This window comes from Puma concolor, chromosome F2, assembly GCF_028749965.1.
Source record: "Puma concolor isolate L17-30 chromosome F2, mPumCon1.1.hap2, whole genome shotgun sequence".
NCBI classification, from domain to species: domain Eukaryota; kingdom Metazoa; phylum Chordata; class Mammalia; order Carnivora; family Felidae; genus Puma; species Puma concolor.
In genome coordinates, this window is record NC_141684.1 from 17,551,342 (window position 1) to 17,574,433 (window position 23,092).

Genomic DNA, 23,092 nt, shown 5'->3' on the forward strand with positions numbered 1-23,092 from the left:
ATCCCACTCAATCCCACAGCCCTGATGGAGGTGAGACCCTTGGTGTGGGGATCACCTTTCCGCATGTCAAGATATGCTGCATTTACATCAGGAGAATACCCTTCTGGAGTGCCCACACTGTCATTTTGATCTTTTCCTTTAAATGGGCATTGGTTAATACATCTGATGTCCCCTAAATCATTGACCTCTGAATTGCCCCTTAAGAGCTGTTAACTTCAGCTGGATCCTAGTTGACATCAAACCTGGCCAGAAGGTACATGCACACAAGAACGATCAAAGAGCACAGCGTTTCCACACCAACGAGATTCCCACAGATCACAGGTCCCTGTTCCTGTTGGTGACACATTTCAGTCTTACTTGTAGATTCCCCACCCCCCGGGCAGTAAAAGAAGATGTGTATATGGCTTAATATAATTTTCCCTTTAAACTTGAATCAACCCTTTATGTTAGTTCCATTGAAGCACTTGAGGGTTCCATTAATCTATTTTTACTTTTAAACACGCCATTTTACAAGATATGTATTCCACTTGGTTGTCATCCAAATGCTTTTTGACATTACTGCCCTGGGACTGAACTGCTTAAACTCAGGGCCCTCATAAATAGAAAATCACCTTTTGACTGAAATCTTGAAGAGCCCTCAGAACCTCACCCCCTTCACTTCAACAGGCATTAATTTCTGCTCTACATAAAGGAGCGTGAGTGTATTGCAAGTCTGAGAGTGTGTGCCTGTGCGTGTGTGTGATGTTTTAAGAGGGTAAGTGTAGGTCTGAACTACCCAGGGGATGAAGAGGGGGACTTCCTGCCCCTCCAAAACCTGCCCATCGGGGCCTGCCTCAGACCTGGTGAGCTGCTAACTTGGGAGATAAGGAGATCATCAGAGATCAGGTGGGGGAAGAACTCTAGGGCCTGACAAGACTCAGGGGACCCCGGGGCCGCCGGGCAATACCTCTTCCAAAGGGGACGGGTCCAGGGAAAGTCGCCATTCCCCCACCTTCCCCCTCCCCACCTCCGGACAAACAAAAGGCCATCCCCAAACAGCTGAAGGCAGGCAGAGACCCCACTGGCTTTGAAGCCGATCAATCAGGTGGAAGCCCGAGCAAATCACAACTTGGCTTCCCCAAGTTTTCTCCCCAGCCTAACGAGCCACCCTCCTCCTCCTCCGCCTCCGAGCTCTCCGCACAGCTACGGGGGCCAAGGGGACCGTCCTGTGATGCTCACTGGTTTCCAACTTTCCGCTGCTCTCCGTCTCCGCAGCCTCCTGCAGAGCGGCCGGGGGAAAGGGCAAGTTTGCAAAGGCGAGGATACCAAGTCCCGGGGAAGCCACAAAGACGCCGCAACACCAACAAAGATGAACCTCTCGTGGGGCGGACGCCACAGCGCCAGCTGCCGCTCCGGGGGCGAGCGTGGGCTCGGCTGGCAGAGGCGGCCGCGGGCGTGGGCCGGCCGGCGGCGGACAGCGAGGGGGGGGATCCACCCCCGGACCCCCCCCCACACACACACGCGGGCGCCCCGCCACCTGAGCCGGGCGTGGGGCCCGCGCCGCGCTCCGGCCCTGCCCCCCGGCAGGTAGCTCGGGCGGCCGCCCGCAGCCACCGGCGGCGACGAGAGCAGAGGCAGCCTCAGCCCACGGCGTCATGCTTCCTGCCACCACAGTACGGCGAATCGTCACCGGGAGAGGGGAGAAGAGGGGAGCGCGGGGGAGGGAGGGCAGCTCGCACACGCAGACCCCCCCCCTCCGCCAAACCCGCCGGGCCGGGGCCACGTCCCGCCGGAGTCCCCGCGGGACCTGCCCCGTTTGCACAAAGCGCCGCAGCTGGGCCACGGAGGGGAGGGCGCCGGCCACGAAATAAATAAATAAAAACAGAGTCGGGTCTACGTAACGCCCTGTCGAAAGCGGACGCCATATTTTTTTGTGGCTTATGTCGACATAGGGAAACGTAGACATGTTTTTCCTCCTCCTCCTCCTCCTCGGTCTGGCTCCCATTTATCCAAACTTGTAATCAAAACTCTTAAAAAAAAATCTCCCCCCACCTCCGGATCCTCTTCTTTCCTCCCACCCGCCGAAAGGGCCCGCACCCCCCCCCCCCTCCGCACCCCCTCTTCCAATCACAAACCCGGCCAAGTCCCATTAACAACACATTTTCGGGAGCCGCGGCAGCGGCGGCGGCGGTGGGAAAGTTGGGCTGGAGTGGCCGGCGCCCGGCGTGCGGGGCTCGGGGCTGGCGGCGCCGGGCGGGGGGTGCCGGGCGCCGAGGCGAAGTTTCTTACCTGCGCCGGGGCTGGGGACGCGGGGACCCGGGCTGGGAGCGCGGAGACGCGGCACGGGCGTTCCAAAATGGAACTCTGCTGGCTCCCCCCACCCACTCCCCACTCCCCACCGGGCGCCGGGCTCGGGCTCCGTGGGAAAGAGGGGCACGGCCAGCCTGCCAGACAGACGGACAGGAAAAGCCCCCGTACGGGGAACAGTGGCCAAAATTTTAAAAAGAAAAAAAAAAAAAAAAAAAAAAGAAGGAAAAAAAAGGGGAAAAAAAATGTCTCGATCAGTGGGGAATCTACGCCAAAACCCACATGATCTGTAACGTCAGCATGCGTATTTGCATACGATACCACCACCCGAGCTGCCACCCGGGCTCGGGTTCCGCAGAAAGTTACAAAGTGAAATTCAGCCCCCTCCGGAGACGCCGGCGAAATGTCATTTTCAGGCGGGAGCTGGGGGGGAGGTTAGCCCTAAAGGCGCTGGTTACTAGCCGAGGTGGGGGGGGGGCGGTGGGCAGTAAATTAACTTAAAAGTCTGAGCCCAGTAACGGACTCGGTGGAATTTCTGCGAGGGGAGGAGGGGGAGGCGCGAGCGAGATCATTGAATATTAAGCACGACCCGGCCCGGCGGCCGCGGCCAAACCCTCCTGGTGCAATACCCATTTTCTTTATGAAAAGTTCAAGGTGTCACTGATGAGCTCAACAAACTGTTGATCCTGACCACGTGGAGTGGCAGACGGAGGGACCGCGGGGCGCGGCTGCTGGCCCTGAGCGGGTGGCACCCCAGATCCCCGCGTCCCTCTCGCAGCACGAGGGGTCGTGCTCGGGTGGGGCCGCCACGCGCCCAGGGCGCTGCCTGCGCTTTCTCCCTTCTCCCGGCTCAGGGAAATAATAACTAAAAAAAAAAAAAAAAAAAAAAAAAAAAAAAAAATTTTTTTTTAAAGCGAGACACGTTTTTGCTCCTGGAATAGTAATAAGAGGGCTTGGGGTAGGGAGGGTGAGAAAGAGCCCCCACTTATATAACGACTTGAAATTAGATGACTTTTGCTGGGGAGATTCGGGGATTTGCGCTTGCGCCAGGTCTGAGGTTAGTTAAAGATCCTCAAACTTTTTCCCTTAAGAGCCAATAAACAAACAGACGCCCCGGGAGCTGACTTAAACTCTTGTCGGGCCGCCGTTCGCTGGGATTCTCAGACTCGGAGAAATGCACACCCCTGCGGCGCTCGCAGGGAAGTCCCTCGGAAGCTGGGCGGGTCGCTTTCGGAACTGGGACTCTGGCGTTCCCGGCGGGAAGAGATCCCTAACTGCCGCCCCCTGGCTCCCCTCGGGCGTTTTAGAGTACGGGCGGGCCAAGATCTCGCTGCCCTTCGCTTGCGGCGCGGTACCCGTGAACTTGCGTTCTGGGCGCGGCGTTCCTGCAGCAGTGCTACGCTGAGGAGCCCTAAGGAATTCGGATCCCGGGGACGCTTCGGAATCTCAGCGGGCAACCTGTCGGCGCCGCACATTCCTGCCCGGACGGACCCGGTTCCCCTCCAAGGGCATGTGGACGCGTCAGCCTTTCCCGGCTTGAGCTGGGCGCAGGCGTGCACTAGCAGAACCGGGCCGAGGGATGTTGTCTGGGGTCTACTTCTGACAGTCTGAGCGCAGCGAGAAAACAAAGGGAGACTGGGGCTGGGAGGCTCTGCGGAGTCCCCGCCCGCCCTGAGGATTAGCAGGCGCGGAGCGTCGGGGCTTCCCGGCCAGCCTCTGCTCCGGGGAATTAGAACGAACTCTAGCGGCGGTTTGCGACGCAGCTCTGGGCGCCAGGACCGCAACAGGTGGCCGTGCGCGGCGGAGTGGCCAGAGGCGAGGACGGGGACTGGAGTGGGGACGGCTGGCCTAGGGGGCTGACTGCGTGGCCAAGGCACTGGGTGACCTTTTGACATTTTCGTTTTCTAGACTGGGGACAAGAAACTGGCTGAACACCGTTTTTCTAGGGTCTCCCCTGGGGCTCCAATTTCTCTTACAGAGCTCCTTGGGTCTCCAGAAGTTTTGACAATAAAAATAGCTCATATGCAAAATTTTCTTACTGGTCTGCACCTGTTTGTTCGGTTATTGCTCATGTGGGGTCTGTCTGTTGGTTTTGTTTTTTTGTTGGTGGTGGTTTTTTGTTTTTTGTTTTTTTTTAATGACGCAGACAACAAGGCCCTGGCCTGGGAGGGGTCTCTTGTGTGATGCTCACAGACCCAAGAAGCGATGCATCGTATCGCTGATGCAGCTCTTAACGTATTCATTAAGAACTTCTTCGCAGACCATGACCCAGATCGTGTTGCATCTTTCTCAGACTCATTTGATAACTTCTAAGATCCTAATGTATTTGCCATAAACATGAGAATCTAAGAATACTGTTTTATATTTCTTCCCCCAAGGGTGTGCCGGAAGAATACAGGGGGAAAAAAGGACCCCCCTGCCAAATTTAATAATTTTATATTGCTTACCCTTGACTCTTCCAAGTCATTTCGCTCCCCGAGCCCCAAAGTAAGTGCAGCTCTCAGTTTGTTTCCTCGGAAATTACGGAAGCCTTAAGGAAACTGTTCCCATTTTGAGACTGCATCTCCTCTTGATGGTCCATCACTTAGGAGCATTTTCTATAAGTCAAGTTTCCTGTGCCCCTACCTTGTTACCATCTGCTTCTGGCTGGTGAGAGATTAACAGGGTGGGAAGGGGCAGGGTTGAGCCAAGCAGGGTAGTCCTCTGGACTGTCCACCAAGTCCCCCTGTCTACAGGTCACTTCTATGTCATGGACACTGTGGAGGTTTCTGATGTGCTGCTGTCTGCAAATTGTTCAAAGTTTAACATGGACTGAACTTTCACTACCTAAACAAACAGCAGGGAATAAACCAAGGGTGACTTTGCATTAAGTGCTATGATTTCAATTTGCTCTACGCGTAGGTGGAGTAGATGGACCCTTATCTGCTATGATTCAGGAGCTTTGGAATCCATGATGATAAAGGTAATGTTTATGGAGTGCTTTGTCCGCCATATGCCAATTGCTACTTAATCTTTCCAACAACTCTATCGGGCAGCAATTCTTACAATGTTTTGTTTCAGTTCTCTTTAAACTCTTACAATTATTGAGGACCCCAAATAGCTTTTGCCCATGTGAGCTGTATACCTATTGACGTTTACCGTATTAGAAATTCAACTGAAAAAAATGAAAACAGAGATTTACAGACACACTTTCCATTAGCCGTCAGAGCAATAACAACCATGACAGGTCATAGAGCCTTGGGAAAACTGTATATGTGTGAGAGGATGAGAGTGAAAAGGGAAAGTAATATTTTTGCCCTATTATGAAAATGATTTTTGACTTTAGGGACCCCTGAAAGAGCCTTGGGGGCCTCCAGGGTCCTTGGATCACCTTTTGAGAACCACTGTTAAGGTAAGTTACATTATCATGCCCATTTTACAGAGGAGGAAGTCGAGGCTCAGAACTGAGTTCATTAGAGGCCTGAGCCAGAGTTCTTGATTGCATGATTCTACCTTTTGGTAACAATCTGAATTCCTCTCCCCCATCCCCCAGCCTAGAACAGCATCTAGTGTTTCCCAAGACTACTTTCATTAACAGCAATCACATATTGAGGCTCTACTAGGGGCCAGCCCTTCCTATATGCATTATCTTGTCAAATCCTTAGAACCACCTACCCTGCGTGTATTGTCTCCCTCATCTTACAAATGGCAAAACTGCTGTTCAGAGAGGTTAAGACGCTTCTCCGAAGTCACCCAGCCAATTTGAATTAGGATTCAAATCTTTGTCTAGTGGCTTCAAAACCGAGGAAGGACAAGAGTCCATCATGGTGTTTTATAGATGCCCAGTGGGGAGAAAACAGCTTCTGTTCTTAATTGGGTGAGAACCAGGCCCGGCTGAGAAGTCTTGCAAATTTAGAAATTGCAGGAGGAGAAGAAACCAAAAACATAGCATTATCCCTGAGGAGCCCCTAATCAAATGACAACAAATCCACACTGGTTTATAAACACAAAGGAAAGGTGGCAGAGCAGAAAGATTTGGAATTAAGATGTGAATTGCAGGATCGCCCCTTCCAGCTGTCTGATCCCTAGGTAAGTATGTTTTAAATGAATGAAAAAAGAAAGCACAAAATACAGAGAAGTCAGCAAGAAGAAGAAAGTAATTATCAGCAGTCCAAACAGGTACTGGTTATAATTTTGGTATATATCCTTGCACATGTTACATTTATTTAATTTTTCCATTATAAGATTCAGAAGTGAAAAGTTTTAAATATCAATTTACCAACTGTAGCACAGAACAGCCACTACGGACACAACTTCTAAAGAAGCGAGATAGAGGGTGACCTTTTGGAATATTCAGATTGCTTTGCCAAATACCTGCAAGTGGAGGAAAAAAGGAAGCAAGCTAGACAGATGGCGGTTTCCTCACATGTCTGCAACCCCTCACTCCGTGGTTTGATACAAAATGTCTTGTGCTTTGAGATGGAATCCCATATCCTTGGTAGGATCAAAGCTGGGACTTGACGTTTTCAAGTTTATAGCAGGAGCTTGACTTAGCAGAAATCTGAACCTGCCCGGAGTGTAGAACAGAGAGTTTACAAAGTCGGGAGAACTCAGAGCTTGCTAGTTCTCCGACTTCACAGTCTGGCTTGGTCCTTGCAGCATTCCTGTAAGGTATGCACGGTGGATGCTACCATCTATGTCTTACAGAGAAGGTCGCTGAAGCTACTAAGGTTGCAATGATGGTATACAGTGTGTAGTAGTTTTCAAGTTCTCAGACTAGATTCAGAACCACGATTTGATACCAGGTCTTCTAACTGCAAGGCTAATGCTATTTCTGTGCCCCTTTTCATCATTTGCTATTGTATCAAAAGGGGACCAAAGTACGGCCCTATCAGACTCTCTTTTGCAATATCCTGGAAGAGAATTATCACCTGGCAAGGTCTTTGTTATCATATGCTATTTTATATGTGCTTATTCATTTGCTTGTTGTCTCTCCACTATAACGTAAGGTTTCTGTAAGCAGGTACTTTGTTTCATTCACTATCATATTCCAGTGCTTAAAAGCCTGCCTGGGGCATTGTACATAGGTGCACAATAAGTGATTGTGAAATAAATGAATGAATGAAGTGGTGTTCTTGTCAGGGCTCATCCAGTAATAGGGAGCCAATTCTGTTCAAGACTGTACACATTTTCTGGGGCACTTGGGTGGCTCAGTCAGTTAAGTGTCTGACTCTTGATCTCAGCCAGGGTCATGATCTCACCGCTCGTGAGTTTGAGCCCTGCATCGGGCTCTGCACTGACGGTGCTGAACCTTCTTGGGATTTTCTCTCTCCCTCTCTCTCTGCTCCTCCCTTGCTCTCTCTCTCTCTCTCTCTCTCTCTCTCGCAAAATAAATAAATAAACTTTAAAAAAGAGAGAGACTGTATACATTTTCTGTTTACCGAGAATGATCTTTGCTAAGCACTTCATTTCCTGTGGTCCAGGCTTCTATTTCTATGGGGTGCCTGGGCTTTGAGTCTGATGGGGAAGAACATCACTGGTCCCTCCTCCTTTGGATTCTCAGCCTGCAAAGCATTAGCTCGGCATCGGCCTTAGGGATCTGTTTCTTCAACCAGCTCATTTCACAGGCGGGAAAACTGAGGCTCTCAGTTGGTGACGGTGCCACGACCAGAACGTGGGTCTCCTAACTTCTGGCTTATATTGATCCCAATGCAGATTTGCTCATAAGCAACAAAGCCCCAAGCTTGCCCCTGAGAAACAGAACTGTGTCTTCTGTCAGTATGCAACGGAGCTAAAAAAGATGTGCATAGCCAAGTATGGGGGGGGGGGGGGAGGAAACACCTGTTGCAAAGATGTGGTAGGAGGCAGATGGCAAGACACAGTCACATGGGCCCAAGACTCGGTCTTTGAAGTGGGGATCATAATGCCTGCTGGCTTACCTTCATAACATTTTTGTGAGCTTCCAATGAGACAACGTGTGTGAATGTTCCTATTTATTCTTTATAATGAGCTTATATGTGCATCCTGATGTATACATTGTCAAGTTAGTTATTTGGCTATAGCATAGAGGCTCTGGGGTTTGAATTCCAGCCCCGGTGTTCATTTAACTTCTGTAAATGTTAGTATCCTTATCTGTGAATACTAAATGGGGATGATGATTATACCTGACTCCCAGGGAGGTTGAGATAATTCATGTAAAGTATTGAGCTTTAGTGCTTGACCCATGGTGAGTGCTCAGTAAATGTTACCTATTATTATCATTTCTCATGTGAAAATAATACATATTAATCATTGAAAATGTCAAAAATTCACATAAATAAAGTATTTGTTGCAAGAATGCATAGCGAAAATAAATACATTAGAGAAATGGATAGATAGCACTCAATTTTACAACTGCGAAAAAAGCACAATGAACATTTTGCTATATATGTATGCCTACATTAAATTAAAAAATTGTCTACTTTGTTTCACACACTGTTTTTAGGACCTGGGATACACAGCTTATATTGGATCCAGATGATAAGTAAATAGGTAATACAACAGGTAGTGATAAATTCCATGAACATGAATAAAGCTTGGTAAAAGGATAGAAAGAAATAGCCTCTTTGTCGAGCTGATATTTGGATGAGTGATGAAGGGAATCTGGTGGGAGAGAAATACAAACATATTTTAAGTGTCCCTGTGTATAGTGAACCCTCTATAGTGAAGGTGGCCCTTATATAAGGACTATTTTTTCTTGTTGTTAAGAATTTTTTTAAGTTTATTTATTTTGAGAAAGAGAGAGAGAGTGCACGTGCAGGGGAGGGGCAGAGAGAGAGAGAGGGAGAGAGAGAATCCCAAGCAGGCTCTGCACTATCAGTTCAGAGCTGACCTGAGGCTTGATCTCACGAATCGTGAGATCATTACCCGAGCTGAAATCAAGAGTCAGACGCTTAACCAACTGAGCCACCCAGCCACCCGTTGTCATTAAGAATTTAAATACCTTTTTTATATGCTACATTTAATGGGATCATAATACTGTTGTTCACTGCAAGGTTGAATGACAAAAACAGCATTGACTAGTCAGGACAGGCTAAAATATGCTGCAGTAACTAATAACCCCCTGAGCTCCGTAACTTAAAACCGCTGTATTTCTTGCTTTTGCTACTTGTCCGTGAAGGGTTAGCAAGGAGACTCTGACCATCACAGTCACTCAGGGACTCCAGCTAACAAAGCAGTCAACACATGCATCAGACTTTGCCAATCATTCTAGAAGAGGAAAACGATCTTGTACAGACAATTAAACGTTCAGCCAGGAAGTAATATATCACTTTTACTTATTACTTACTGGTTGGAACTAGTCACAAAGTTACCCACATGGAGACATAGAAGTGTTATGTGCCAGGAGATGGGGGGGGATCTAGAAATATTTGTACTAAAATCATAGCACTAATGACTACAAACAATAACGGCAATTCACATTTAGTGATCATTCACTATGTGTTGAATCTTTTCCGTGTCTCATCACAACAAACCCATATTTTATCTCCTACAGTTAGAGAAACTGAGACTTACAGAGGGTAGTTAAGTCGTCCAAATTTTAAGTGGTGAATTTGGGCTTTAAGCTCAACTCTGTCTGCTTCCAGGGTATAGACTCTCAAAACACTGTCCTCAAACCCCATTGAATTTAACTGGTCCAGTACTGTTGAATATTAGGTAATTTCATCCCCCCCACCCCTTCGCCAATGGACAACATTGTGTTGAGTCATCCATGATTACTTCCTTAAGGTAAATCCCTAGATAGATATTTGCTGGGTTCAAATATACACATAATTTTAGACTGACAACCTTTGCAAAAGGTGAGAGCTTTAGGAGGTGTGGTACAGTCTTCTAAGTTGGCTTCCATCAATCCTTTCCCTCCCTGTATGAAAACTACTTCACCATTAAGATGTGGAGTTTATGTCCCCTTCCCTCGACTCTGGACTAGTCCTGTGATTGCTTGGAATGAATGGAAATGATATTCTGGGACATCTGAGCCCAGGCCTTAAGAGACTGGTAGTTTCTGTTTCCTTCCTCTTAGAATCCTGCCATCATTCTGTGAGAAGCCCAAACTTCATGGAGAGGCCACATGGAAGAAAACCAGGGTTCAGGGGACAACAGCTCCAGCTGATTGCTGGCTAACACCCAGTCAGACTACAGCCACATGAGTCATTTTGGATGCTGTAGACGAATTGGCCTTCCAGGTGACAACACCCCTGGCTGATGTCACACAGAGCAAAAGAACTACCCAGTGTAACCCAGTCAGCCCACAGAATTGTGAGAGATGATAGCAAAATGGTAGACATTCAGCATTACTAAGTTTTGGGGTGGTTAATTACACGGCATTAGATAACTAAAATGGGAAGTATTTTCTACATATCTTCATTTGCACATATATCTGAATATTCCAGATCCACTTCCAACTGCTCTCTGCAGGAAGAAGCATTCTGAGATCATAGAGAAGGTCAGGACAAGACACTGGGTGCTTGCGCTGGCCAACCTGAGTCAAAACCTTTTCCTAATATGAATTGTTTCTCTCAAAACAGCTGGATTCAGCCTAAAAACTGCCCCTGCCCACAGGTCCCAGATACTAAGCAGATGAATGCCTTCAGGTAATTTTTACCAAACGCAGATACTCAGTAAGTGCTGGAGTCAAGTCCTTTTTGGTGTTGCCCCAAACTGAGGTTTCCTTCTTCAGAGATGCACACCAGGAGATCCAAGTGCCTACCATGTATGAGGCACCTAGAAGAGTCTTTCATTTTGTTTTATCTAATTGTTACCACCTTCTGAGAGGGTGCATCATCTCCTCAAGGAGGAAACTGAGGCACAAAGAGGTTTATGATTCATTCACGGGTCGTCCAGCTAATAAGTTAGAAGTGGGACTTGTACCCAAGTTAGACTGACCGCAAATCCTGCCTGCTCCCTCTTACACCTGTGTCCCAAATTAACTCATTCATAAACCACCTTCACAATTTTTGCCCCAGCAGCATACGTACATCTGCAGTATTATTTATATAACATTTTAAATTTATATTGGATCACATTTGAAATGTAAACATACTTATGTGATAATGATGATAATAATAATAATAATAATAATAATAATAATAATAAAGCTTTTTATCCCAGTGGAAAAAATCCAATACTGATTGTAGCAAATGAAAGGAACAGTAAAAGTAATCTATGGGGAGACACAGTGCTATTAATCTAGCTAGATACTGTTATTTGCAGAAGGTAGAACCCGAGGATAAAGGTGTTAGGTGTTAAAGACTGACTCCCTGCAAAGCGAGAAGTTCTTTTGGGGCTAATTAAAAGGATGGAAAGAGAATGGGAAAGCAGTAGTTCTCTCTCTCAGTCAGAGCCATTTACTGCTGTGTCCGTGCATCATCTGAAACCATCCCATGCGCCACACGTGTTACCAGCACTGCACGTCTCATACCCCGCTGACACCTGTCTGCCTCTCATGGATCCATCAGTTAGTATCGTTCCCTCTGAGAGCATAAGGTTAGTTTGAGGAACTCGAAATGTGGTAGACGCCAACTAACTCATTTTCTTGGCTCCCGTATCTGCCCTCATTATCCCTGCTGTCACCGAAAACACGGAGCTTGCTAGGTCTTTTCCGCACTTACAATCTGGCCGTTGCTTCCCATTTCTCTAGGATGGCACGGGTCATCTTGCCAGTCTAGCTTTCCAGCCCAGTCTTCTTTCTCCCTTCTTCTAACCTTGTCCTCTTAAGACTCAGCATCGCTGGGTTCCTGGTCACTGCCTAAATTTGCTAGTCTTTTCCATCCTTGTACATGGAACACCCTCTACCTGGAATGCCTTCACGCTTCCTATGCTGCAAGACTCAAATCAAACGTCATTTCCTTTGGGGAGCCTTCTACTCCTCCCAGGAGAGTGAAACCTGCCTCTTCTGAAGTCCTACAGAATATTGCATTTTCCTTGAATTAGAATTGCTGCCTTGCAATCCAGTCCCTTCTTTGTATTTACCATGGCCGCTTGGCTGTGAGTCCCTCAGGGATGGGTAATTTGCCAGGCATCCCTGTCCTCGTGCCTTACCTAACATGGAGTTTGTGGTAGGTAGAACTCTGAGATGGCCCCAGGATCCCTCGCCCCTGGTTATTCCAACACTAAGCTAGGCACTACTGTGAAAAGGTATTGCAAATGTACCTAAATCCTCAGATCAGTTGACCTTAAAATCCGGAGATTATGAAGATTATCTGGATAGGCCTGATCTAATCATGTGAGCCCTTTAAAAACAGACAGATTTTTCTGGCTGGTTGAAGAAGAAGTCGGAGACATTCAAAGCAGGAGAGGGATTTCACACAGGGGAAGTTCTCCGTGGCTGCAATGGAGGGTCCCATGTAGCAAGGACCTGGGAGCCACCTCTAGGAGCTGAGCGCAGGCCCTGGCTGATAGTTAACAAGACAATGGGGACCTTAGTCCTACAGCCACAAGGAAATGAATTCTGCCAAGAGCCACGGAGCTCAGAAGAGCACCCTGGGACCCAGACCAGGCCTGAAGCTCTGGCTGACACCTCTTTTTTGCCCAGTGAGACCCCGAGCAGAAAAGTCAGTGGTTCCATGTCTAGACTCCTGCCCTACATGTTGTGCAGTGATGAATTTGTGCTGTTCTACACTGCTCAGTGTCTGGTAATTCCTCACACGCCAATAGAAGACTGATAAAGGATGGATGCTGAGTAAATGCTGAATGAATAAATGCATGGGAACATGTACTTTTCGTGGTCACAGAGGACAGTAGAGGGGATGCCTCTCCCCACTCCTAGTTCCCCTGAGGAGGGAGGGGTTGTCGGTAAAACCTCCTGCCTTCTGCTTCTGCCTTTCAGTCTCTGGGAGAGTTTGGCCCAGCTTCACACTTCCTCCCCTGAGAGCACGGGTCTCCTTTGTTCTGGTCTTAGCACGGGTGGGGGCACTCCTCACAACACTCCCTTCCTCTTTGTGGGTATGTCAGCCTCATTCTGGGTGCTGGAGACGCAGCCCACACAACCAGCAGACTACGGTAGTCTGCTCCGGCTGTCATACCTGAGCACCACAGATGGGGGTGGAGGGCTTAAAAAACAAACATTCATTTCTCCCAGTTCTGCAGACTAGGAGCCCAAGACCAAGGTGCCAGCAAGGTGGATTTCATTCTGAGGCTGTTTGCTTTCTTTCTTTTTCTTTCTTTCTTTCTTTCTTTCTTTCTTTCTTTCTTTCTTTCTTTCTTTCTTTCTTTCTTTCTTTCTTTCTCTCTCTTTCTCTCTTTCTAAGTTTTTTTAATGTTCATTTTTGAGAGAGAGAGAGAGAGAGAGACAGAGCACGAGCAGGGGAGGGGCAGAGAGACAGGGAGTCACAGAATCTGAAGCAGACTCCAGGCTCTGAGCTGTCAGCACAGATCCTGACATGGGGCTCGAACTCACGACCTGAGCCCAAGTCGGACGCATAACGGACTGAGCCACCCAGGCATCCCTCTAAGGCATGTTTCTTTGGCTTGTGGATAGTTGCTATCTCATCGTGTGCTCACATGACTTGTTTGTGCGCACACGTTGGGGTGGGCCTACCCTCATCACAAGAGTCTTTATGAGAGGGCAGCAAAGGGTTGGAGCCAGAGGAGATGTGACAATGGATGAGTAAGGTCGGAGTCTTTTAGTTACGAGCCAGGGAATGCAGGCAGCCTGTGGAAAGAGGAGGAGGCAAGAAAATGGATTCCCCCCTGGAGCCTCCACAAAGGAATGTAGACCTGCGGACCCCTTGCTTTCAGCCTTCTGACCTCCTGATCTCCACATCTGTAACAATACATTTGTGCTGTTCTAAGCTACTAAATTTGTGGTAGTTTCTCACAGCGGCAGTAGGAAACGGATACAGGTGGTTTAGAAGGTGTTGTTGGGTGCGAGTAGCCTTACAGGTGGAGCCCGGGGGGTGTGGATCTGTGCGGAGGGATGATGGATGACAGATCCCCAGAAGATGGCAGTCTGCACAGGAGATGCTGAAGGTAGGAAGGTGCTCCTCCCCTACCCCGCACTCACCCCACATTGATATCAGACTTTTTGTAAGTTTCCCAAAACTTGGGCCATCTCCCCAGGGAAAGTAGGAAGGGGCAGGAGCTGAATTGCCTGAGATTATTTCTACCACGTTGGCTGAACGGGAGCTCAAAATACAAATGAAATTGCATTAGAGAAATTAAAGAAACTTGTGAGTTGAGATTTCTGATTTATAACTGACATTTTCCAGCGTAGTGGGTATGTCTATCTCGTGGTCACCTGGACATACAGACACCAGGACCTGCATTTGTGTGTGGTCTTTTAAGAATTGATTGAAGGTAAGAACATTAGACTATTAGGTGGTTTTTAAAAATTAAAACTTTTTATTTTGAAATAGGTTAAGATTCCCAAGAAGGTGCAAAGATAGTATAGGAAGATCTCATGGAATCTTCCCCCAGCTTCCCCCAACGATCCTAGTACATTTTCCAAAAGGAAGCAGTTGATGTTGGTACAGTGCTAGTATAGGCATTATTTGGATTTCACTAGGTTTTTCTTATGCACTCTTAACATTTTTTTTTTGTTCTATGAAATTTGAAGTTTATTTTTTTATATTGTAGTTATTTCTTTAAGATTTTGTATTTTGAGATAATTATAGATTCGTAAGCAGAGGGTCCCCCATTTGCCCTTTTACATCTATACCCACTTCTCTTCCTTGGCAACCATCACTCTACTCACCATTGCTATAATTTTGTCATTTCAGGAATCTTATCTCAATGGAAGCATACTGTATGTGACCTTTTAGGACTGGGTTTTTTTCTGCTCAGAATAATTCTCTGGAGATTCAAACGGGTTGTTGCATGTACTAATAATTTGGTTTTATTCTTTTCTTTTCTTTTTTCTTTTTTAAAATTTACATCCAAATTAGCATATAGTGCAACAATGATTTCAGGAATAGATTCCTTAGTGCCCCTTCCCCATTTAGCCCATCCCCCCTCCCACAACCCCTCCAGTAACCCTCAGTTTGCTCTTCACATTTATGAGTCTCTTCTCTTTTGTCCCCCTCCCTGTTTTTATATTATTTTTGTTTCCCCTCCCTTATGCTCATCTGTTTTGTCTCTTAAAGTCCTTGTATGAGTGAAGTCATATGATTTTTGTCTTTCTCTGACTAATTTCACTTACTATAATACCCTCCAGTTCCATCCACGTAGTTGCAAATGGCAAGATTTCATTCTTTTTGATTGCCGAGTAATACTCCAGAGTATATATATATACCACATTTTCTTTATCCATTCATCCATCGATGGACATTTGGGCTCTTTCCATACTTTGGCTATTGTGGATAGTGGTGCCATAGACATGGGGGTGCATGTGTCCCTTCGAAACAGCACACCTGTATCCCGTGGATAAATGCCTAGTAGTGCAATTGCTGGGTCGTAGGGTAGTTCTATTTTTAGTTTTTTGAGGGACCTCCATACTGTTTTCCAGAGTGGCTGCACCAGCTTGCATTCCCAGGTTTTATTCTTGAGTAGTATTCTTTGATATGAATGCGTTTCAGTTTATTTAACCATTTACATGTTGAAGGACATCTGGGTCTTTTCTAGTTTCTGGCTATTACGAATAAAGATGCTATAAACATTTGTATACAGGTTTTGGTATAAACCTAAGACTTCATTCATCTGGGATAAATGCCCAGGAGTGAGATTGGTGGGTCATATGATCAGTGCACTTTTAGTTTAGCTTTTTTTTTTTCAACTTTTTTTTTTTTTTTTTTTTTTTTTTATTTTGGGACAGAGAGAGACAGAGCATGAACGGGGGAGGGGCAGAGAGAGAGAGAGGGACACAGAATCGGAAACAGGCTCCAGGCTCCGAGCCATCAGCCCAGAGCCTGATGCGGGGCTCGAACTCACGGACCGCGAGATCGTGACCTGGGTGAAGTTGGACACTTAACCGACTGCGCCACCCAGGCGCCCCTAGTTTAGCTTTTTAAAGAATATTTTATTTATTTATTTTAATGTTTATTTATTTTTGAGAGGTGGGGGAGGGGCAGAGAGAGAGGGAGACACAGAATCCAAACCAGGCTCCAGGCTCCGAGCTGTCAGCACGCTTGAGGCAGGGCTTGAATTCAAAGAACCACGAGATCATGACCTGAACTGAAGTCGAATGCTTAACCCACTGAGCCACCCAGGCGCCCCAGTGCACTTTTGGTTTTGTAAGAAACTGCCAAACTGGTTTCTCGAGTGGCTTATATCATGTTATAATTCGACCAGCAATGTATGAGTGACCCAGCGTTTCTGCATATTCACCCACATTTGGTGTTGCAAACATTTTTTATTTTAGCATTTCTAATAGGCGTATAGTGGTATCTCATTGTGGCTTTAATCTGCATTTCCCTAATGGCTAATGATACTGAACATCTTTTGATGCACTTACTTGCCATCTGTGAATGTCAAATTCATTTCACTTCGGTGAAATGTCTCATTGTGTCTCTTGCCCGTTTCCTAATTGGATTGTATGTTTTTACACTGTTGAGTTTTGAGAAGTCTTTATATACCCTCAATAGCACTCCTTTGTTGGGTATATGGTTTGCAAATATTTTCTCCCACTCTCTAGCTTGTTTTTTTATACTTTGACATGGTCTTTCACAGAGCAAAAATTTTAATTTTGATGAAGTTCTATATTTAAATTTTTTTTTTTTTTTTTTAGTTTTCTAGTATTTGGAAATTTTTCTGTTATCTCACTGTAATTGATTTCTAGTTTTTGTGGTTGGAATCTTCTGCCTCCCCTTCCCTGTGACAGGGTGATGCTGGTTTTAATTGAGGTATAGTTGACACACAATGTTACATTCATTTCAAGGTACAGCACAGTGATTGGATGACTCTATACCTTTTGGTATGCTCACCACATTGACACAGTTACTTTTTAATGAAAGAGTAGGGTTCATCTCCTTTGGAGCCCTTGTGAAGAGAACTTCCCCACACCCCTCATGATAATTGCAGAGCTCCAGGGATTCAGCACAACTGGGGATAAAGCAGCCCGCCCTTCTCTGACCTGCTCCTGGGCTGTGACTTTGGTAAGTGCCAGGATGGGTGACTGCCCCCACAGCAGGCCAGACTTCCTGCCAACAGCTGGATGACTCCCGGGAGGGCTGGGCAGGCGCGTCCCATCTGGAGGTCCAAGCATAAGACTCTAAATTCACTGCTGCATCTTCAAACACTTGGAATTGTGTCTGGATCTGGCATATAGACTTTCAATAAATGTTTGTTGAATGAATAACTCCACAGTTGTATTAATTGAACTCTAAATTTTATGAGGCAGGGACCGTTTCTGTCATATTGGATCTCCAAGACTTACTGCAGTACCGGGCACATAGTATGTGATCAGTAAATATCTAATGAACTGAGCTCCTTCTGGGATACTTCTGAATTCCTTGCTGTGGCCTTGGAGTTAGGAGCAGGGTTCAGAGTCAGGCAGTCCTGTGTGTAAATACTGACGCAGACGTTTTCTCTCTGATGTTCATGTGGTAAGGACAACTTTGACGCTCTGTTTCCTTTGTGCACAATAGGGCTAACAATATCCACCAATTTACTTCAACCCGCAGGTTGTTGAGAGGGTTAGATTGAAGGCACATTGCGCTTAATAAATGGCAGTTAGAATTATTATTCTTGGTGGTGGTATGTCTAATTTCTGTTTCTTATGCAGATAATCATACCCATACCACTCAGTTGGGTTTTAAGTGGTGATAGGTCAGGAAGAGCTGGACAGGGCCTGAGCTATGTATCCAGGCAGTGGTCCTTTGTCTAGAGCCCATAGGATGGTGACGTGGGTGCTTTGAGAGTTACCTGCAGGTTGTAAAAAAGCCCATTGGAAATCCTAATCCATCCCTGATAAGACTGAATTGTGTGTGTGTGTGTGTGTGTGTGTGTGTGTGTGCATGTGCGCCTGCTCACTCACTCATGTGCATATTGGGGAGGGGGGAGGGTTGGCATTACATGCTGATAAGCAAGGATCAATGGCCACATATGACTTCAAGAAAACACTGAGGTGGTCATTACATAATAAATGCTATCTGGTAGACAAAATATTTTAATCCCTGGGAGTTGTGAGGGGAAGTGACAAAAGGGGCCTAAATGTTACTCCTAAATGACCCATAGTCTTCTCCTCTCCCTGACAGCTGGAAAAGAGAGGTAATGAGGCATAGTGGTTAAGTATGGGAGCTCTTGACCCAGATGTCTGGGAATGGAATCCTGACCCCTCCACTTCCTAGTTTTGCTGCCTTGGGCAAGTTCCCCTTGTGTTTCTTTGTCCTCATCTGTGAAATGGAGATAATGGTGGTTGTGACAATGTAATTAATGGTACTCATGAGGATTAAATGAAACGAGTCACGTGAGGGGCTTGCAGCCACACTGGGGCATGGTGGGTGCCTAATACGTGGTACCTACCATTACTGGATAATCCCAGTTGTTTTACCTTTTTCACAGCTGTTACCCAGCCAACGTTCTGGCTTCTCTCTCAACACCACTGTGTTCTCCTGCCTCAAGCTGGTTGTGGGCACAGACGTGAACCCAGCACTTGCCTGGGGTCTGCCGTGACAGTGTAAAAGGAGAATGACTTCAGCCCCAGGAATACTTCCTGATGACCACTGGCTTCTATTTATACAGCCCAATGCCGGGCTTGCCCAGAGGATGCCCACATTACATATCTGTGATGCCATCAGCTTGTCGGTCAGCCGGAATCTGGAATCATCCTCTGCTGTTCTCAAGTGCCCTCTAATTACAACATGTCGGAGCTGATAACCAAACCTCAAAAGCTTCTCAAGTCTTACAGATAGATGTAGTCACAACCGTGTCCAATGTAGCAAATACGGTAAAGCCCAATACTTGTGAGCCCTTGCTAGTTTCCAAAAATTGTCTACAGACTCTCTCTGTCTCTCCCTTTTCTCTGTTATCTCTTGCTCAGACTCTACAAGGGCCTCCTAACCAGTCTTGCTCTTTGTATCTTTGGGCATCTCTTATCTATTCTCTAGAGCAGGGGTTGGCAAATTTTTTCCATAGGGGGCCAGATAGCAAATACCTTAGGCTTTGCAGGCCACAAGTCTCTGTTTCAACTCCTGAATTATCCTATTACAGCATAGTAACAGCCTTAGATGATACGTAAATGAATGTGAGCGGCTTTGTCTCAATAAAACTTTATTTATGGCTGCTGAAATGTAAATTTCATAAGATTTTCACGCATCAGGAAATATTCTCCTTTTTCTTCTTCTTCTTCTTTTTTTTTTTTAAGCCAATGTTAAAATGTGAAAAGCATTTTTCGCTTCTGGACAGCACGAAAATAGGAGGCGAGCTGGATTTGGTCCAGGGGCCACTGTTTGCCCAGCGTCCCTCTAGAAGGATTTTTCAGAAATGCTCTACAACGGCTGTTATGGCGGCTGCTGCTGCGAAGCCATCTGCTGAGTGTGTACAAGGCACCAGGCGCCGAGCTAAGAGCTCCCCTGGGATGCACTTGAACCTCACACACAGTACCAGAGGCACTGTTTGCCTCCTTATTGAGAAGCATGGGGCTGCCCCAGGGCACCCAGCCAGAAAGAGAGAGAGCCAGAACTTGAAGCTGGTTGTCCGAGCCTACACCCTTCCCTGCCATGCCACACTGCCTTGGGTAGGACCGCAGTGGTTTCCCGCTGCACCTGGAACATACCCGTGGCCCTTGCCATGGTTTCTGGAAGCTCAGGATGTTTTCATTCCCCCATGCCTCCAGCCCTTCCCCCAGAGCTCGCTGCTCCCAGCCATTTTGATTGTCTTTTGGTTCCTTGCACTCTCCAAGTTTATTTCTGGCTCAGACCTCTCACCTGCAATGCCCCTCCCTCCTCTGTTGGCTAAGCAGATGCCTGTGGGTCTGAGCTTAAGTGTCCCTGTCTCAGAAAGGCCTTCTGTAACCCCAGCGGGATTCTGTCTCGCAGAGCCGCTGCAGTATTTATGACAACAGGCGACTGCACAAGTCTGTATTGATTTCATGGCCTTCCCCCCCACTAGACTGTAACCCCATGATGCAGGAGGGGGGAAGCCAGCCTTGTTAATATACAGTATGAGCTCAGGGCCTGACCCAGAGTAGGTGCTTTACAAATATCTGGAGAGTGAATAATAACCAAATACACTTTGCCTCTTAATCTTTTTGATCATCCCTAGGAAGTAGTTATCACTCCCCCCCCCCTCAGCCTTATAATTGAGGAAACCTGGATTCAGAAACATCAAGCAGCTTTTCCAAGGTGACAGAAACAATGATCAAATTCAAGGTCTCTGATGTCATGTCCAGTGACTTTATTGATGTGCTGTGAACCTTCCCTTATGGTTATTCATGTTTTTACAGATAAATTAATTTTGGCAAAGGTGCCTAAATTCAGAAGGTACATAACGGTACAGAGCAAAAAGTCCTTGTCCCACCTCTGCCTCCTAGCCACCTAGAGCCCTTTCTGAAAGCAACTGATGGCTCCAGTTTGTTACATACCCATTTACAGGCCATCTATGCATATACAGGAAAACATCTGCAGTTACCCTTCTTCCTCCCCATGGTTCACATAGTGGCAACATAACATACATGCTGTTATTACTTTCCTTCCTTAGCATTGTGTTGTACATTCTCATCTCCTACGTATTCCTACAAATCACTTCCATATCCCTGCAGATAGAGCTTTACTCTTAAATTTATTTTAGGCAGCAGAGTAGTTCATCATATGCACATTCCCCAATTTATTTAACCATTCCCCGATGACAGACATTTGGGCTACTTCCAAATTTGTGCTGTTACAAACAATGAATAACTTTGTAAATATGTCAATTCACACATGTGCAAGTATGTCTGAAGGATGAAATTCTAGAAGCGGAGCTGCTGAGATAAAGGGCATGCTACATTTATTTATTTATTTTTTAAGTCTGTCTTTTCAGAAAGCATGACGCATCATTTCTGAGACCGACACTGACCACGTCAATTGGACCATGGTAATGCCAGGTCAATGTCTAGAGAGAAGCTGGTAGAGGAGAGCTGCTTTCCTAGGGGGATCTGAGAGTCAGGTAAGTGCATTCTCCTCCCAGCCCCGACACTCTCCCTCCATCCTGGCTCTTCAATTAACTCTCGCTCCTCTGGATTCAGTCTTTGAAAGACAGGCAGCATCATATGGAAGAATCAGCCTGGGATCCAAGATCGAACGTATGTCAAATAACGTACCCACTATGCAGTTTATGAGCTGTATGACCTAGGGAAAGTTACTTAGCCCTTTGAGCCTCAGTGTCCTCACCTACAAAATGGGGCTAATAATTCTACCCAACTCACAGGGTAGTTGTGAGGACTGGATAAACTAACCCATGCAGCATAGTAAACACAGTACACGCAAGCTATTTATGATTATTATGATCATTCACTTTGACGTCATAGAACCTCAAATGACAGATGTTGGCTAGACATAAAAGGCTTAAAGCAACGGTCTGGGAGTCTGTGGGTCTGGGAGGGGGAAGGAAATGGCGCAAGGCAATTGTGGTCCCAGCAGACAAGGAGTCAGGCTCAGGCCATGCGGTGCCAGGGCCAAGGTGAGAGGGTGACATAACATCTCCAGAGATAACCTTTGTCTGTTTCCTTGCTTGGCTGGAGCCAACTTGGTTAATAGTTAAGGAGTGGCGCCTGAGTTGTGGTGAGTGTAGAAGGCCTCCCTGCATACTCGAGTCTAAACGTTGCCAAATTAAAAACATCCTCTCGAAGTGAAGGCCCTTAAGGTTGTCTCTGCTGGAACAGCTGTGCAGAGTGTGATCAGGAGGTGACGCCCTCCCTGCCTGGGAGAACCTCTTGACATCTACTGGGAATTTCATTATTCTTATTCTTATTCTTATTCTTATTCTTATTCTTATTCTTATTCTTATTCTTATTCTTATTCTTATTCTTATTCTTATTCTTATTCTTTTCTTATTCTCAAGTTGGTTAACATACCGTGTAGTCTTGGCTTCAGGAGTAGAACCCAATGATTTGTCTCTTACCTACAACACCCAGTGCTTATCCCGAAAAGTTCCCTCCTTAAGGCCCATCACCCATTTATCCCACCGTCTACCCCCCCATCAACCTTCTGTTCGTTCTCTGTATTTAAGAGTCTCTTATGGTTTGCCTCCCTCTCTGTTTTTATCTTATTTTTCCTTCCCTTCCCCTATGTTCATCTGTTAAGTTTCTCAAGTTCTACATATGAATGAAATCATAGATCTGTCTTTTTCTGACTTATTTCGCTTAGCATAATACCCTCCAGTTCCATCCATGTTGTTGCAAATGGCAAGATTTCGGTTTTTTTCATTGCTGCCTAGTATTCCACATCTTCTTTATCCATTCATCAGTCGATGGACATTTGGGCTCTTTCCATACTTTGGCTATTGCTGATAGCGCTGCTATAAACATTGGGGTGCACGTTCCCTTTCAAATCAGCAGTTTTGTATCCTTTGGATAAATACCTAGAAGCGCAATTGCTGGGTCGTAGGGTAGTCTTGCTTTTAATTTTTTGAGGAAACTCCACACCGTTTTCCAGAGGGAATGCACCAGTTTTCACTCTCACCAACAGTGCAAGAGTTTTCAGGGAACCCCATTTTTGCTATTTTTATTGCTGCTGTTGCCCCTCCCCACCCATTACCCCCCCCCCCCTCCAAGCCCCGTGCCCTCTTCCGTAGCAGCCAGGGTGCAGCCAGTGTCAGGTACTGTGCTAAGAAACTGACATGCACTTTTCTCAATAGCACCATGAGGGAAATATTATTCCCATTTCACAGATGAAGAAACTGAGACTCATTGGAGTTAAATGCCTAAGATCATACCATG

General features: G+C 46.4%; 1 protein-coding gene and 1 long non-coding RNA gene across 6 annotated transcripts in view; one reads left to right on the forward strand and one right to left on the reverse strand.

Annotated features, from left to right (window-relative positions):
• The window catches only part of ZHX2 (zinc fingers and homeoboxes 2), a 164,698-nt gene extending 161,957 nt beyond the window's left edge, over nt 1-2,741 (reverse strand). For 2 of the 3 annotated variants that reach the window (XM_086694957.1, XM_086694959.1), the window contains exon 1: nt 2,269-2,741. The gene's annotated coding sequence lies outside the window, so the exon portion shown is untranslated. Of the gene's footprint in view, nt 1-1,218; nt 2,040-2,268 lie in introns of those variants that run through there. The other variant, XM_086694958.1, reaches the window with a different exon arrangement.
• Nucleotides 2,742-2,767: 26 nt separating this feature from the next.
• LOC147571861 (uncharacterized) lies at nt 2,768-21,645 on the forward strand. 3 transcript variants are annotated; one of them, XR_015246503.1, is made up of 9 exons: nt 2,768-5,248; nt 5,612-5,677; nt 10,325-10,487; nt 10,695-10,747; nt 10,830-10,895; nt 11,639-14,598; nt 15,021-15,109; nt 17,195-17,330; nt 18,739-21,645. It is a non-coding gene; the product is annotated as an uncharacterized LOC147571861 (long non-coding RNA). The 3 variants fall into 3 exon arrangements; XR_015246502.1 differs by having other exon boundaries at nt 11,639-15,109; XR_015246504.1 differs by lacking the exon at nt 10,695-10,747 and having other exon boundaries at nt 11,639-15,109.
• The last annotated feature ends 1,447 nt before the right edge of the window (nt 21,646-23,092 follow it).